Source organism: Myotis brandtii, unplaced genomic scaffold (genome assembly GCF_000412655.1).
Source record: "Myotis brandtii unplaced genomic scaffold, ASM41265v1 scaffold168, whole genome shotgun sequence".
In the NCBI taxonomy this organism is placed as follows: Eukaryota; Metazoa; Chordata; class Mammalia; order Chiroptera; family Vespertilionidae; genus Myotis; species Myotis brandtii.
Genome location: NW_005356173.1, coordinates 2,970,275 through 2,985,321, shown reverse-complemented (window position 1 = coordinate 2,985,321; position 15,047 = coordinate 2,970,275). Strand labels below are relative to the sequence as shown.

Here is a 15,047-nt window from a genome sequence, read left to right as displayed (position 1 = left end):
CCCTTTCACAGGGGTCGCCTAAGACCATTGGAAAACACATATATAATTACATATTGTTTTTGTGATTAATCACTATGCTTTAATTATGTTCAATTTGTAACAATGAAAATACATCCTGCATATCAGATATTTACATTATGATTCATAACAGTAGCAAAATTACAGTTATGAAGTAGCAACGAAAATAATTTTATGGTTGGGGGTCACCACAACATGAGGAACTGTATTAAAGGGTCGCAGCATTAGGAAGGTTGAGAACCACTGATCTAGAGGAAAGGATGGGTGGCATTGATCTCAGCCATGAACATGGCTTCTCTTCAAATATTGGACACATTTCTATGGCAGTATATCTGAGCTGTACTTGGAAAGTATCCAGAGTACCTCTCTTTCTAAATGTGGAATCAAATGCTTTCATAAGCATAAGATCAAAAAAACACAATCCAGTTTTATTTAGGATGAGGGTTAGTAATAGCAAAGTAAACTATCATCTTCAAATTGGGTCTTTTCAAAATGTGAAATTCACTCATTTAGATAGCTTGATACCCCATGAGATATTAATAAGTTTGACACTAAATGTATTCTCTGATCTGAACATTAATAATGACTTTATTCTTTCTCAGCTTAATATACTTATGCTTCCTACCATTTTTTATGTTCTATAGCAAGATTAGTACCCAGTAAATATTTCTTTGTGATCAGAAAAAGAGCCAAAATGAGGATACCTTATTTAAAGGAGCTAATTTTTTTCTAATGTATTTGCATTTCACCTCTCATGGAAAAAAAAAAAAAAGCATTTCCAGTATATTCTTCCATATTTACTAGTTCTAGTTTTCTACTCCCTTCCACTACAGAATTTATCTAATAGATGGTTTGTTCTCTGCATTTCCCTCTTTCTCTGTGCTGTCTTGAAGCTTCAGCAGTTTGTTTACTGCTATATTTTCTTCCAAAAGAGAAATCAGAAAGATCACTGATGGTGACCCAATAAATTATTTCTTGGCTATTTAATTTTTCTTCAACATTCCCCAGAGTTAGTCATCTTCCTATTCAAGGACATTTATACTTTGCTCCTTTTATTTGATCTCAGACAACTTCATCCTCTTCATTGAATATTCTTTCCTGTGGATTATTAAAAATTAGGTTGTTCTCTCTAACCTTTCAAAAGTGAGGTCATCCACTTTCTTGTCTTCAATCATGACTCCCCAGTGTATTTGCTGTCACTCCCTGTTTCCTCCACTGCCTCGGTTTATTTTCCGACCCTCAGGGAGCCTGAGTAACCATGGGGCTGACAGATGGATGACTCAGGCTCCCTTGCCCTCTGGCACCTACCTGCTTTCCCTTAATGGGCGCATTAACAGATGGCACCCTTCTCAGCAGCCTGCCTTCCATGGCTCCAGCTCCCCTGGTCCCTGATAATATTGGTTCTTCCCTTGTTCTGTAAGCCCCAGGAATAGTAGTGACTGTCATTCATGGGAATTCATTATCCTTTGTTCGTTCCCTTAAACCTGCCACACTCCTGTTAACTGTCCCTTCACTAAATTCTGTTTAGGTAAACACTTTAGAATGTGCCTGCTTCCAATCAGAACAATGACTGCTACATATGTGTGCAAAGTTCCTATGATAATTATAATCTCTCAATAATATTATTTCTGAATGTCCTTAAGGTATATTCAGTTGGAACTCTGTCTAAAATTCTCCTAATTTTTCGACATCATGTTTTTACTAAAATCTTTGGTTCTATTAACTTCACCTTCTCCTATGCTTTTAAATGATCTCATGATCTAATCTGAGTTACAATTCCTTATCTACATTTACTTCCTTTGCATTTCTCTATCCATTTCAGGGTTTAGGGTTTCTTAATTATTTCATACCTGAGATATTATAAAGTTTCCCAGGTCCCTGCCCCACTTTCAATTTTATTACTCTGCAAAACAAATATGGTATTGATCATGTCAAAGCCTCTAACTCAAAAATTTTAGGAAATCCAGTAAAGAATTTCTTCTTTACTAGAGTGTGCTACAAAAAGCTATTCTGCTACACAATACCAATACTTAAATTATTTATTCTACCAGGCAGAGTGTTCCTTAATTCAAAGGATTTCACTGCACTAGTATACCATAAAATATAATGTTTAAAGATATAGACATGCAAGTTTAACATGTACACTTTTGTATATGCTAATCACTAATAATTGAATTATTTTTGTTGCTCATGCCCATCATCCTCTCCTGTACTGAAGTAGATACAGAAAATCAAAGCAAAAAATTACAGATATAAAACTTTATTTTACTTGCAAGATACTCAGACTAATCTTACTCTTTGTATCATCTTATGAGAATAAGTACCCTGATATGAAAATATTTTTATTTAGCAATAACAAAATAGATAAGAAGATTTATGACATATTTAGTGGCGGGTCTCAATGGTCATGTAAATTGCCCAAAATTGTTTATTCTGTTTCATATGTTCCTTTATTTTCCTTTTTGAATTTCACAGTCTATAGGTATTGGTCGTATCTCAAGAAAAGATCTATAATTTAATTTTTTTCAATCAAACAGTATGAGGTAGTTGATCAGATAGCATCATTTGATCTAAGAGTATAGTAACCACCTGATAAATTTAGTTTAAGTGAGAAAAAAACACACAAACCAGAAACAAATTATTTAAAGACAGAATTTAAATTTGCTATAAGGCCAAAGATCCACAGCTTAAATACTTATGCACTGGGATAATGGCTATTTTCTGAGAAGCCTATTTACTCTTAGAAATTAAAAGTAATATGTTGTACAAAAAGGTATATTTTGTAAAAATCACAGAGACCTATATAGATTAGCTGACCACCAATAATGTCATGGACTTGACCAAACAATCTTGAAATATCAGGAGAATTTCCACTCTGCCATAGCTATATAAGGAATGGTTCACTTATACTAGGGTTCATTCGCATATATTTAGTTTGTCCCTGAATGGTTCAACTAACTTCTGAGCCTTCTGTGAAGAGCCCACACATTCTGCTCTCATCTAAAAATGCTTCCTCTTCTCTCACAGCCACTACCTTATCAGAACATGATTAAAAGGAAATTTCCTATTAATATTATCGTTTTTATTGCTTTTAGAGAGAGAGGGAGGAAGGAACTTGCATCCTAGGTATGTGCCCTGACTGGGAATCAAACCTGTGACCTTCCAGTGGACTGGATGATACTCCAACCAGCTGAGCCACACTGGCCAGGGTCATTTCCTATTATCCTATATAAAAAAGTCTAATATGCAAATAGACCAAATGGTGGAACAACCAGAACAACCGAACAACCAAACAACCAGTGCCAGTCCCGATTGCTCGGCGCCATCAGTGGTGCGAGTGGCGGCTCTCAGCCCTGATCACCCCTGAGGGCTTCTCCACCTTCCACTGCTCCAGCCCCAATGGCTCTGCACCATCAGTGGGTGCGAGCGGTGGCTGCTGGCCCCAATCGCCCCTGAGGGCACCGGCCCTGCTTGCACCTGCTGCTGGTGCTGGCCCCAATCTCTCTGTGCTGTCAGCGGGAGCTAGCAGCCCGGCACTGTCAGTGTGTGGGAGCAGCGGTGGTGAGAGCGGGGGCTGCAGGCAGACAGGGGACCAGGGGCTGCGGTGGGAGGGGCCAGGTGGGGGCGCAGAGGATGAGCCGAGACCCACCCCTGTTCCCACTACAGCCTTGCAGCCCACAGTTCCTTTCAAGGTGCACGAATTTGTGCACTGAGCCCCTAGTTTTTAATAAGTGTGTATTAAAAATGTTATTTTGAATAACTATTTTAATAAGACATTATTAATAAAACTACCATAATAATGGAATATTAAAGCATGTATTTTTCACTTATGGATATATCAGAGGAAAAATTACTGAGGATATATTTAGACAAAATAATTCATAAGCTTAATGCTATAGATTTTTAAAATCCTACATCAGATATTTTTCAAAGGATGGATTAAAAAATAAAATATTTTAGGCCTTGAATTAAGTCAGAGTATAATCTAAAAGTTGATGCCACACAGTCTGCATTCTCAGAAGACAAAGCAGTTAAGTAACATCGACTAAATAATAATAAAAACAAAAATATAAGCTCTCAAAATAGTACAGGTATAATTTTAATTCTGCCACCAACTAGCTGTGTAAAGTTGAATAAACTCAAACAATGGGGACAAATACAACAACATCTTGGTAAAAAAAAAAAGCATCTGATAGTTAATAACTACTAAGAATACATTAGTCATAAAAAGAGTAAGATATCAAAAATTGTGACATGTAACAGAAGTAGTATTTAGAGGAAAATTATAGTCTTTAGTATTTATCATAAGAAAGGGATAAAAATCAATGACTTAAGCAAAATACTTCAGAAGTTTGAATAAAAGACTAGAATAAATTCAAAAAATGTAGAATGTGCCAGAAAACAATTAAGAAGATAAGAGTGAAAATAAATAAAATACAAAGATCAAGAAAACCAAAAGATGACCCTCTACAAAGTAAGTAAATTGGAAAGTCTCTGGTGAGACTAAATTCTAACCCTCCAAAAAAGGAAGGGGAAAAACAACAATATTATAAATGAAGACAGGCCATAAGTATAGATAGAGATTAAAAATAATCTATTTTAGAAATGGACCTCGGAGCAGCTGTTGAGCATGTCGACCCCCACCTGGGGGAGACTCATGAGGGATTTCAAGTGACTGCAAGAGGACCCACCTGTGGGGGTCTGTGATCCACCATCTGAAAACAACATCATGCAGTGGGATGCAGTTATATTTGGAACGGACACCTTTTGACAATGGTACTTTCAAACTAGTAATAGAATTTTCTGAAGAATATCCAAATAAACCACCAACTGTTAGGTTTTTATCCAAAATGTTTCATCCAAATGTGTATGCTGATGGTAGCATATGTTTAGATGTCCCTCAGAATCGATGGAGTCCAACATATGATGTATCTTCAATTTTAACCTCAATTCAGTCTCTGCTGGATGAACCAAATCCAAACAGCCCAGCTAATAGTCAAGCAGCACAACTTTATCAGGAAAACAAATGAGAATATGAAAAAAAGAGTTTCAGCCATTGTTGAACAAAGCTGGAATGATTCATAATAGACAACTGGTCTGTTAATCTTTTTCATCATTGTTGTGTATAATTTACCTCTCAGTAGAAAGGCTAACAAATTTTAAGTGCCACCAGTTTTAAGGATTCTGCAGAAGAAAAGTCCTTCAGTTTAGAACCTATAAAAGCTTGTGTATCTTGATTAATGCACTTTTTATTACATGGTGTGAACTAAGTTATTGCTTACATAGATTTGTAATATATCCTGTTTGTATTTTTTTCCAAGTGTATAATGTTGGTGTGGAGTTTTCATGACAGAATATACACATTTTGTAAATCTAAAAAAAATAATAATCTATTTTAACACAAGTTTTATGCCAAAAAAAAACTTTAAAAGTGAACTGGTCACTATACCGCAAACCTGTAATATAACAAACGTGACCCAAGAAGCAATATACTTCATAAACAAGCCTTATGAATATTAGGAAAGTAAAAGTGACAATTCAAAAATCTTCCCAGTGTTGGGAGACAGATCCTCAGGCGTGGCTTGTGTTTCTGCTCATCTTGCGAGCAAGCTTTCATTGTGAACTATCTCTATAAGCATAGTTGCATTGCAAGCAGCTGGGGGGACAGGTATATTGTTCCTTCCGGGGAAGAGGGCAGATTTGTTTCCGGTCTAGTACAATATAGTATCTCTCTGGGGCAAAGGTCATGATAAAGGAATGAGGTTTCTGAAGCTCAGGTTTCCTTAGCTTTGTTTCAAATGTGCTGCATGTTTCATGGGTCAGTCTGCATCTTCTCCTTTGGTTTTACGGGGCAAGGGGAACTGATGTGATACGAAGCTCATAAATAAATAAAACAACAAGGAAAACCTTCTGACAATAACCTTTGCTAATGATAATGCTGGGCATCACTAGTAGAAATGCAAAATGAGACAGCCACCTTGGACAACAGTTTGGCAACTTCTTAAACATACACAGCAATCCCACTGCTTAAGAAAAATGAAAATCTATCTTCACACAAAGTCTGAATGTGAATTTTTATGGAGCCTTATTCATACTCACTCCAATCTAGAAACCTTCCAAATATCAAACAGCTGATAAATGGAGAATAAAAAGTGTGGCACATTCATAGCCCACTGCTCAACTGACTTCCTTCCACAGTCCATCAAGGGCAAGAACTACTTGGGCTATTTTCTCCCATCTTTTCATTGAAGTCTATCCTCCATGTTTTCCATTAGCCCAGTCTCCATGGTGTCCTTGTGCTAGCATACAGTAAACCCTTGATTTTGTGGACCTCAATATCACAGACTAGGTCTTTAACTTACAAAATTTCAGGTCGGTATGTCATATGTGAAAACTATCACCCAGTTAATTTTAAATGCTTTTAACTAAGATTTGTTCAAATTTAAATTAACAGGTTATTTTTGGTTATTAATTCACTGTTATTTAAAACAAATTTTAGTGAATAGGCTATATATTGGGGGGAAAAAACAACAACACTGTAGTAATTTCGCCAGCATAAGTAAATATTGCATATCTACAACTATAGTCTACATATTTAAATCTAAGGGTCACTGTTCTTAGTGTTCCATGAATGATTAGCAGGTGATCACACAGCATCTCTAGCAGTGGTTCTGTTACTGGGTGCCACGGCTTTCTGTGGCAGCTTTAATCTGTAGCAGTTTTAATGCCTACCTGCCTAGGTTCCCACTTGAGCTAAGCCATGCTAGTCCTGTGCATTTGCTTACTCCTAGCGACTGATGAATGCAAGCATTTACTAAACCTATTTAGTATGAATTTAGAATTACAGTAATACATACAGAAAAGTTTTCTGTGAAATTAAACTTTTCATGCATACTTAATTTTAATTACTCAAGTGTAATTTTACATAATTAAAAACAGGTAAATTAATTTGTCAATTTTTTTTAACATATGCATTCAGAAAACCTACTTTATTATGTAACAGACTTTCAGCTTTAACAGACACATCCTCACCCTAATTAGTCCATTACTTTGAGGTTTACTGTAATTATTTCCCTAAAAACTCCCAGCTTCAGTGCTTTTAGTGAAACAAAGTAAATGTCCTGACTTAAAAAAAAAAAGAAATCAAGAAAAGCAAAAACAAAAAACAAACAACTTCATTTAACCCTACTCATTTCTTCAATTACAATACCATATCCTCCCTTTCTGACCTCCTAAAGTGCAGTGTCAGCTCTATACCCAGTCTCCAAGGGATTAAGTCTCATTTCCCACTTCTCCCTTTTTCTCCTGTAATTCATTTTCTGCGCTAACCTGGTGAAGCCCAAGGCTCCTTTCTCAGTTCTGACCTTCTGCAACCCCTCCGGAGCACATGGTACCCTTATCATATCTCTTTGAGGCTGTGATCTCATTTTGATTCTGGGACAGAGATCAATCTATTCTCTTAAGTCTCTAACTTCTCAACCCTCCTCTAGGAGGTCTCATTCTAATCCAAATAATGAGCATTGATTTCCATATCCGTACCTCCAGCCCGAAATTGGATTCTGAGATCTAGGCCAGAATTTCCAACTGTCTGACAAGCATCTTCATTTGGACAGCTGGGTGATGTTTCAAATTAAAAAAAAAAAAATTTTTTTTCACCACCAAAACATATTCCATTTCCTACTTTTCCCATACTGTTTGCTGACACTGCCATTCTCCTAATCTTCCAACCAGAATCTCCCGCCACATCTGCAACTTTCCTCTTCCTTCTTCACATCCACAATGCCTGGGTGCTGGGCCCTGTCTCTTCAGTGATGCTTTTCCACTCACATGGCCATTGTGCTTTTTCAAAGCTTCACCCTCTTGACAGCTCTCTGAATATTCTCCCAGAGTCTAATCTCTTTCTTCTGCAGTTTACTTTACATATTACCCAGAAAGGGATTTTTCTAAATTAAAATTAAAACCTCCTTCTGTGAGAACCTAATTACTTAACTCCAAGTATAGATGTGGGTTGCCTTTGCTCACACCTCGCCAATTCAATAAAATGAAAAGAATAATATGTACAATTATCACCCTTTGTTTTGTTTATAGGATGCTAAATGATTCACTTAACAGATTGTTTTCCACAAATTAACAGAATTGACTTAGCTGAACAAACAGGTTTGTTATATTGGAGCGGCGCATATACAACCCAGGGGTTCTTTTCAGTAAGAACCTGAAACAAGTCGCCAGTTACAGCTCCCAATTTACAGAAAATCCATACAGCAGTTGCCATGTTTAATGCTTTCTTTATAACCAAAGACGCGCCTTTTCTTGTGCAACAGGATGGGTATTTTACAGCCTCACTATATTCCCTTGTGCATATGAAAATGTTATTTGCCTTCTAAGTGGAATCCTTTAACACTTTGCATAGATGACCATCACTTGAACTTCTGGACACATTTTTCTCAACTAAGCGGGTGGGGGAAAAGGGAACATGTAGACAGCAGGGCACGGTGAAGTTAATGAAATCTTCTGATTTTAAGCTACTGTAGCCAAATATTCTCCAGAGCAAGTTTTGTTTTACCCCCTCCCCAGAGCATTCAGATGTGATAGATGAGGATTTGCACTAATTTTATTATTTTTTTCAAATCACTGAAACAAAGCTAAGAAGCAATAGGTTTTGAGAGCCAATTATACACAACCAGAGTTTCTGGGGAACAAAAATTAGAGAGCTTATTTTGAACATGCCCTTTTGAATAGATGTAAAACAAAACAAAACAAACAAACAAAAAGCCAACATAGCTATGAGGTGACTTGAGAATAAGATGGTGCTGTACAGGTATTTTATTCAACCTGTCTTTAAAAATACCCTATGGAATTATCCAGAGGAAAGATTGTTAGAATGACAGCACACTGGGGAGAAAGAAAAAGAAAGTGAAAGTTAACCTCTAATGGAAAGTGCACATTATAAGGATAACCAAATATTATTTGAAATTATATGTCCATTTCCATATTTAACCATTACCATGAAAATAAATATTTTTCTTTAATTATATTATGTAAATATTGCAAAAATAAAATTCTAAACCATTTTATTAATCGTACCAAGAGATCAAAGTAACAGAGTAAGCATATGTTATTCATACTCTGGTTTTCAGAGTAATTTACTCCAGAAATATTTTGTCACTTAATAAGATGACATAAAACTAGACTTTAGGCTTTAGTCACCTCATTTATATAGTTTAGATGTTAGTATTCTACTGTCATTTATTTCTACTCAAAAATTATCTATTTACCCATGTTTCACATAAACACTTATGCATTATAGGGTTTTTATGTGTAGCTCAGGATCCTATGTTCAGTTTCATATTCATCCAGAATATCCAAACAGTGTAACTACTTTTAGGCTTTCTAGCCATATAGACTAACGATGTCAAATGATATATGCACTGAGTTGAGATACATACATATAGTGTACACACAGAGAGAATGAAAGAGATAGGGAAATTAAATCACATGGCTACCTATAAGTTTGATATTTTTGCCTTTTAAATCATTTTTGAAATAATTTTAGACTCGCATAGTTGAAAAAATAGTATAGCGAGTTCCTGTGTATCTTTCCCCTGCTGCTTCCAATAATAAAACTCTAAATAATTAAAAGTATAATCTTTTATGCCAGAAATTTAACACCGGTATAGTATTATTAGCTAAACTACTAGTATATGCTGATTTAACTAGCGTTTGTATCTACTCTATTTTGGGGTGGGTGCATAAAACTTTTACCATTTTTATAGATTCATGTAACCTCCAACTTGTGAAATAGAACAGTCCCATCACAAAAGTAATTCTTTTAATTGTAAACTCAACAAGACATATGAGAATGTGCTTAGAAAATCCAGTTTTGCTTTAAATTCTGAACTTAGTCCCCACTCTAGGGTGCATGCTTCTATTTCTTGCCACTGGTAAGCTACTTTGTGACTGTCATTGCATTAGATTCCGGACACTAATGCTACTCATAAGGGCATAAAGAAAACAATAGAGACTGTATCTAAAGACTGTACTTAAATTCTGAATGAGACAAAGTGCTCTCTTCAATTGGGATCAGAATTGGAGTTCAGGGGACATAAAGAGAGGAGCTCAAGAGTAACTCATCTCCAGTGCAGCCCCACTGATTGCATGTGCAAGTTAGGAAACCTAGCGTGCAAAAAGACCCTTACGGGAGTGATGTGCTTTCTTACCATTTTACTGTGAAAGCCAAGTAGCTTTGGCACCAGGAGGACTCAATTGCATTTCTAGTGGCGACAAAGGGATTCAAAAGGCAGCTGGAAGCAAACATGATATCCAGGAAGGGCAGGTGACTAGCAGTCCCAGGAAGACTGGCAGCTCCCCGCCTAACTGACTCAGTGAGGAACATATGCTCTGGTTTATGGGTACAATAGATCAATGGTTGCTGGGGACTGGGGGAGAGTCTGTGGAAAGGAAGTAGGTGCAGCTAGAATGACAACATGAGGGATTCTTGAGGTAATGGAATTATTTGAAATAACTGTTTATTTTTCAATTACAGTTGATATGCAATATGAGTTTCAGGTATGCACTCCAGTGGTTAGACATTATGTACAACTTAAGTGATCATCCTCCCGATAAATCTGGTATTCACCTGACACCATACATAGTTATTAGAATACTAGAGGCCCGATGCACAAAATTCATGCAAGAGTAGGCCTTTGCAGCACCGGCTGCTTCGGCCCTTGCAGCCCCGGCCGCCCCCCGCCCACTGGTCATTCCAGAAGGTCGTTCTGCCATCCGGTCTAATTAGCATATTAGCTCTTTATTATATAGAATTATTGACTATATCCTCTGTGCTGAACTTTACATTCCCATGACTATTCTATAACTACCAACTTGTACTTCTTAATCCCTTCACATTTTTCAGCCAGTCCCCTGACCCCCTTCCATCTGGCAAGTGTCAAAATGTTCTCCAATATTTTTTTTAAAATATATTTTATTGATTTTTTTACAGAGAGGAAGGGAGAGGGAAAGAGAGTTAGAAACATCGATGAGAGAGAAACATCGACCAGCTGCCTCCGGCACGCCCCCCACTGGGGATGTGCCCGCAACCAAGGTACATGCCCTTGACCGGAATCGAACCTGGGACCCTTCAGTCCGCAGGCCGACGCTCTATCCACTGAGCCAAACCGGTTATGGCATCCAATATTTTGATTGTAGAATCATACTACAGTTTTACAAGATGTCACCTTTGGGGGATGCTGGATAAAACAGGAACCTGAGATCTCTTTATGTTATTTCTTACAAATGCAGGAGAATCTATAATTATTTTAAAATAAAACTTTAATTAAAGAAATATTATATGTTGAGCATCATAAATGTGTCAAAATCTGCATTTTGTTCAGCTGGCTTGGCTTAGTAATCACAGTTTGATTCCCAGTCAGGGCACATACTGGGGTTATGGGCTTAATCCTCATTAGGGGGCATGCAGGAGGCAGCCAATCAATGATTCTCTCTCATCATTGATGTTTCTATCTCTACCTTTCCTTTCCTCCCTGAAATTAATAAAATATATATATTTTTAAAAATCTGCATCTTAGAGAAGATTCACTTTTCTCTCAAAATGATACAGAATTTCTTAACAAAGGTTTGCACATGACTATAAGTTAAGATGAGTGGTTCTCAATTTTATAGATAAAAAACTGGTGCATTATATTATAAAGAGTAGTATCATTGAACACCAAATACATACATCAAATATAATTAATTAGAAACATGCAACATGACCATCACTATGTTTGGTAAGTATAATAAAATTATTGTGTTAGAAAATTAAATCTAAGGCTCAGGAAGAGTCCTTTATCTGGTTAACCATTTTGAAAAGAAAAAAGAAGCCCTAACTGGTTTGGCTCAATGGATAGAGCGTCGGTCTGCGGACTGAAGGGTCCCAGGTTCGATTCTGGTCAAGGGCATGTACCTTGGTTGTCCCAGTAGGGGGTGTGCAGGAGGCAGCTGATCGATGTTTCTCTCTCATCGATGTTTCTAACTCTCTATCCCTCTCCCTTCCTCTCTGTAAAAAAACCAATAAACTATATTTTAAAAAAACAACAAAAAAAACAAACAAAAAAACGAACAAACACAAAACACATTTGGCCAAAATTACACAAAGCTGATATTCAAATCACAATATGGCTATTGTAAATATTTTGTTATGGATAGGACAGTAGTTTAATGTGTTGTCTGGATAGAAATATCCTATTAAAATAATCCTATACAAACAGAATTTATAATTTATAGAATTATATACAAACAGAAGTTATAATTTATAGAATTGTATACAAACAGAATTTATAATCTGTTTATATACAATTCCAAACACTTCTGGGCAGTGAAAATCTAGCCCAGTGAGAAAATTCTGCAATAAAATATCCATAATAGTAAGCTCTAACATGATCAAGTTATGGTGGTTTTCTAAGGAGGAGTCCAAACTTGCATTTCTGGTATAGTGGACATGTTACAACTGAGGACAGATCTAGAAGTCACAGCAGATTATTCCTGGCAGGCAATGTCTCACTGAACTCTCACAGTGAAACCAGACCAAAGAAATTAGAAGCTTTATAGCCTTCAGGTAAAAGACAGCGTTTCCATGGGATATTATTTGTAATTTTGGTCACTAAATTATTTCCCTTTCACCACCAAAACATATTCCATTTCCTACTTTTCCCATACTGTTTGCTGACACTGCCATTCTCCTAATCTTCCAACCAGAATCTCCCGCCACATCTGGGGGGGGGGAGGCAATTAACTAGGGAACTTATATGCATGTATGCATAGCCCAAGGACGCAGACAACAGAGTGGTGAAGGCCTGGGAGGGGTGGGTACAGGGTGGAGGGGGTCAATGGGAAAAAAAAACACACACACAAACAAATGGGACATCTGTAATATTTTCAACAATAAAGATAAATTTAAAAAACAACAACAAAAAGTAATGCATGGCATTCTGAGCCATCAGTTCTTTTTGGTTTGTTTTTAAAAATCTCTGAAAGTAAAGCTTAATAATTTTGGCTTCTCATCATTGGCCATTAGAGGGAGGCTGAATGCTGCTGAGGGACATTTTACCACATAGCTGTAGATTAGCCAAATGCATGAACTATTCTGAACCTTGAATAGTGCTGAACAGAGGATTTGGGGCTCTGCTCTCCCTCTCCACAGAGGTCCCAGTGTTTCAGTTATGTCAGATGCAATTAGGTACAGTTCATCTCAAATTCTCCAGGGATTTATTACAGGGGCCCTGGGCATTTTCCCTTTCAAGTAACCATAGATTGTATATTCAAATCAGTGTTCAATGATCACTCTACTTCTGGCTTTAATTCTGCTGCCTTCCTATGTCCATGGAAAACAGGATGTGAAGAGTGGGGAAAGCAGCAGAAGATAAAAATAATTTTGTAGCGTATCAGGAGGTCAGAGGTTATGTTGCTTTGCAGCCACCAGTCTGGCTTCACATTCCTGTGCCCCCAACATGGATTTGAGGGAAGACAGAGACATCTTTTCTCATGATAGCAACAGGAGACTCACTTCATGATGCAAAGCATGCAGAGTGTCTTTCTCTGAGCCAGTCACAGCATCAACTAAATTCATCCTGCTTCTTAAAGAAGAGCTGGGCATGCTACAATTTGCAGAAATTCACTGGCTGGCTCTCCACCTGCTGACACACAGTTTGTATATTTAGCATCCAAACAAAACTACAGTGTGTTCCACTTAAAAATGACTTTAAAGAACTTCTGTCTATTTGCAAACCCAGGTATATTTAAAATTATTTTCACGGTTTGTTTTTCACCCTCAGACTTCATAACAAAAAGCAGGCTTCTATGCTTTTAAAGCCCCAACTTGCTTCAAAAAATAAAAATAGAAAAGCAAATAAATAATAATAATAGAACTCAGGAAGGTCTAGAGTGGGTAGCTGAAATAGCTAAATGGATATAGGATCTTCTATATGAGAATAGGGGATTTAAAAATATTAAATCTGCAAAACAACATAACCTGATCACCTGATATGCTGCAAAATTATTTTTCTCTTCTGCTTTCTGCCACTCTTCACATCCTATATTTCCATCCTATTTCAATGCTAAAAGATTAAAAAAATAAGAAGAGAAAATAGGATTGTATGGCCATACTCAAAATGTATACATTAATACATCAGTGTGAACTGGATGGGCATCCTTAATGGTGTGCTAGAGAGTTCTTTCATCAACTTTCCATGGGTCAAAAATCCATCTATGTTTGATGAAAGGAAATAAATCATCTATCAAATGGTCAAGGGGTGTAAAGCTTAACAGAATACTAAAAAATGTATGCCAGAGACAATATTGAAAGATACAAAGCTACAAGGAGAAGCAAAATAAAACAAGATCAAGTTTGGTAAATAGAAATGTAAAGTTAAAAGTGAATTAGACCAAGATTAAAAATGGTGGCAGAGTAGGTGGATGCTGCACAGACATGCTCCCAGGAATGGTGGAATTACAACTGAAATACGAAAAGGCTTCCTTAATAATTAACGGAAAACTCACAGGAGAGAACCCTGATACCCAAGGACCAAAGGTGGAGACCACATAGAGACTGGTAGGAGGGGCGGAGGTGTGAAAGGGCTGGCCAGGCACCGACAGGTGGCAACTAAAGTCCTGGAGGTATATCTCAGCTGTGGGGGTGGGGGGGTGCCACTGAGAACTCTGGGATCTAATCCTGAAGCTGAGTTCCCCACAGAAAGCACCAAAACTGAGGAGGGTACTCGTATAACATCTAGCTGTGAAAAGAAGTGGGGTGCTGTCTGCCAGGGAGTGGCAGCTGAAAGTTCGGGCACCCTCTTACCCTCTTAAAGAGCCAATGCACAAAAATTTTCTGTGGATCAACCCACCCTGTGCTCTGGCAGAGGGAGGGTGAAGTGGACTGGAGCTGTGAGAACAGAACCCAGAACTGGGGACTCAGGGGACAGAGCTCAGAAGGCAAGCACCACAAGTTTCCTGGGCTGAGTCATTCCCTCACACAG

General features: G+C 37.3%; 1 protein-coding gene and 1 pseudogene across 1 annotated transcript in view; one reads left to right on the top strand and one right to left on the bottom strand.

Moving 5' to 3' along the window:
- CNTNAP2 (contactin associated protein-like 2) overlaps positions 1-15,047 on the bottom strand; it is a 1,278,915-nt gene that overhangs the window by 1,075,498 nt on the left and 188,370 nt on the right. The gene's annotated exons all lie outside the window — the stretch shown is intronic.
- On the top strand, positions 4,659-5,343 carry LOC106725501 (annotated as a pseudogene).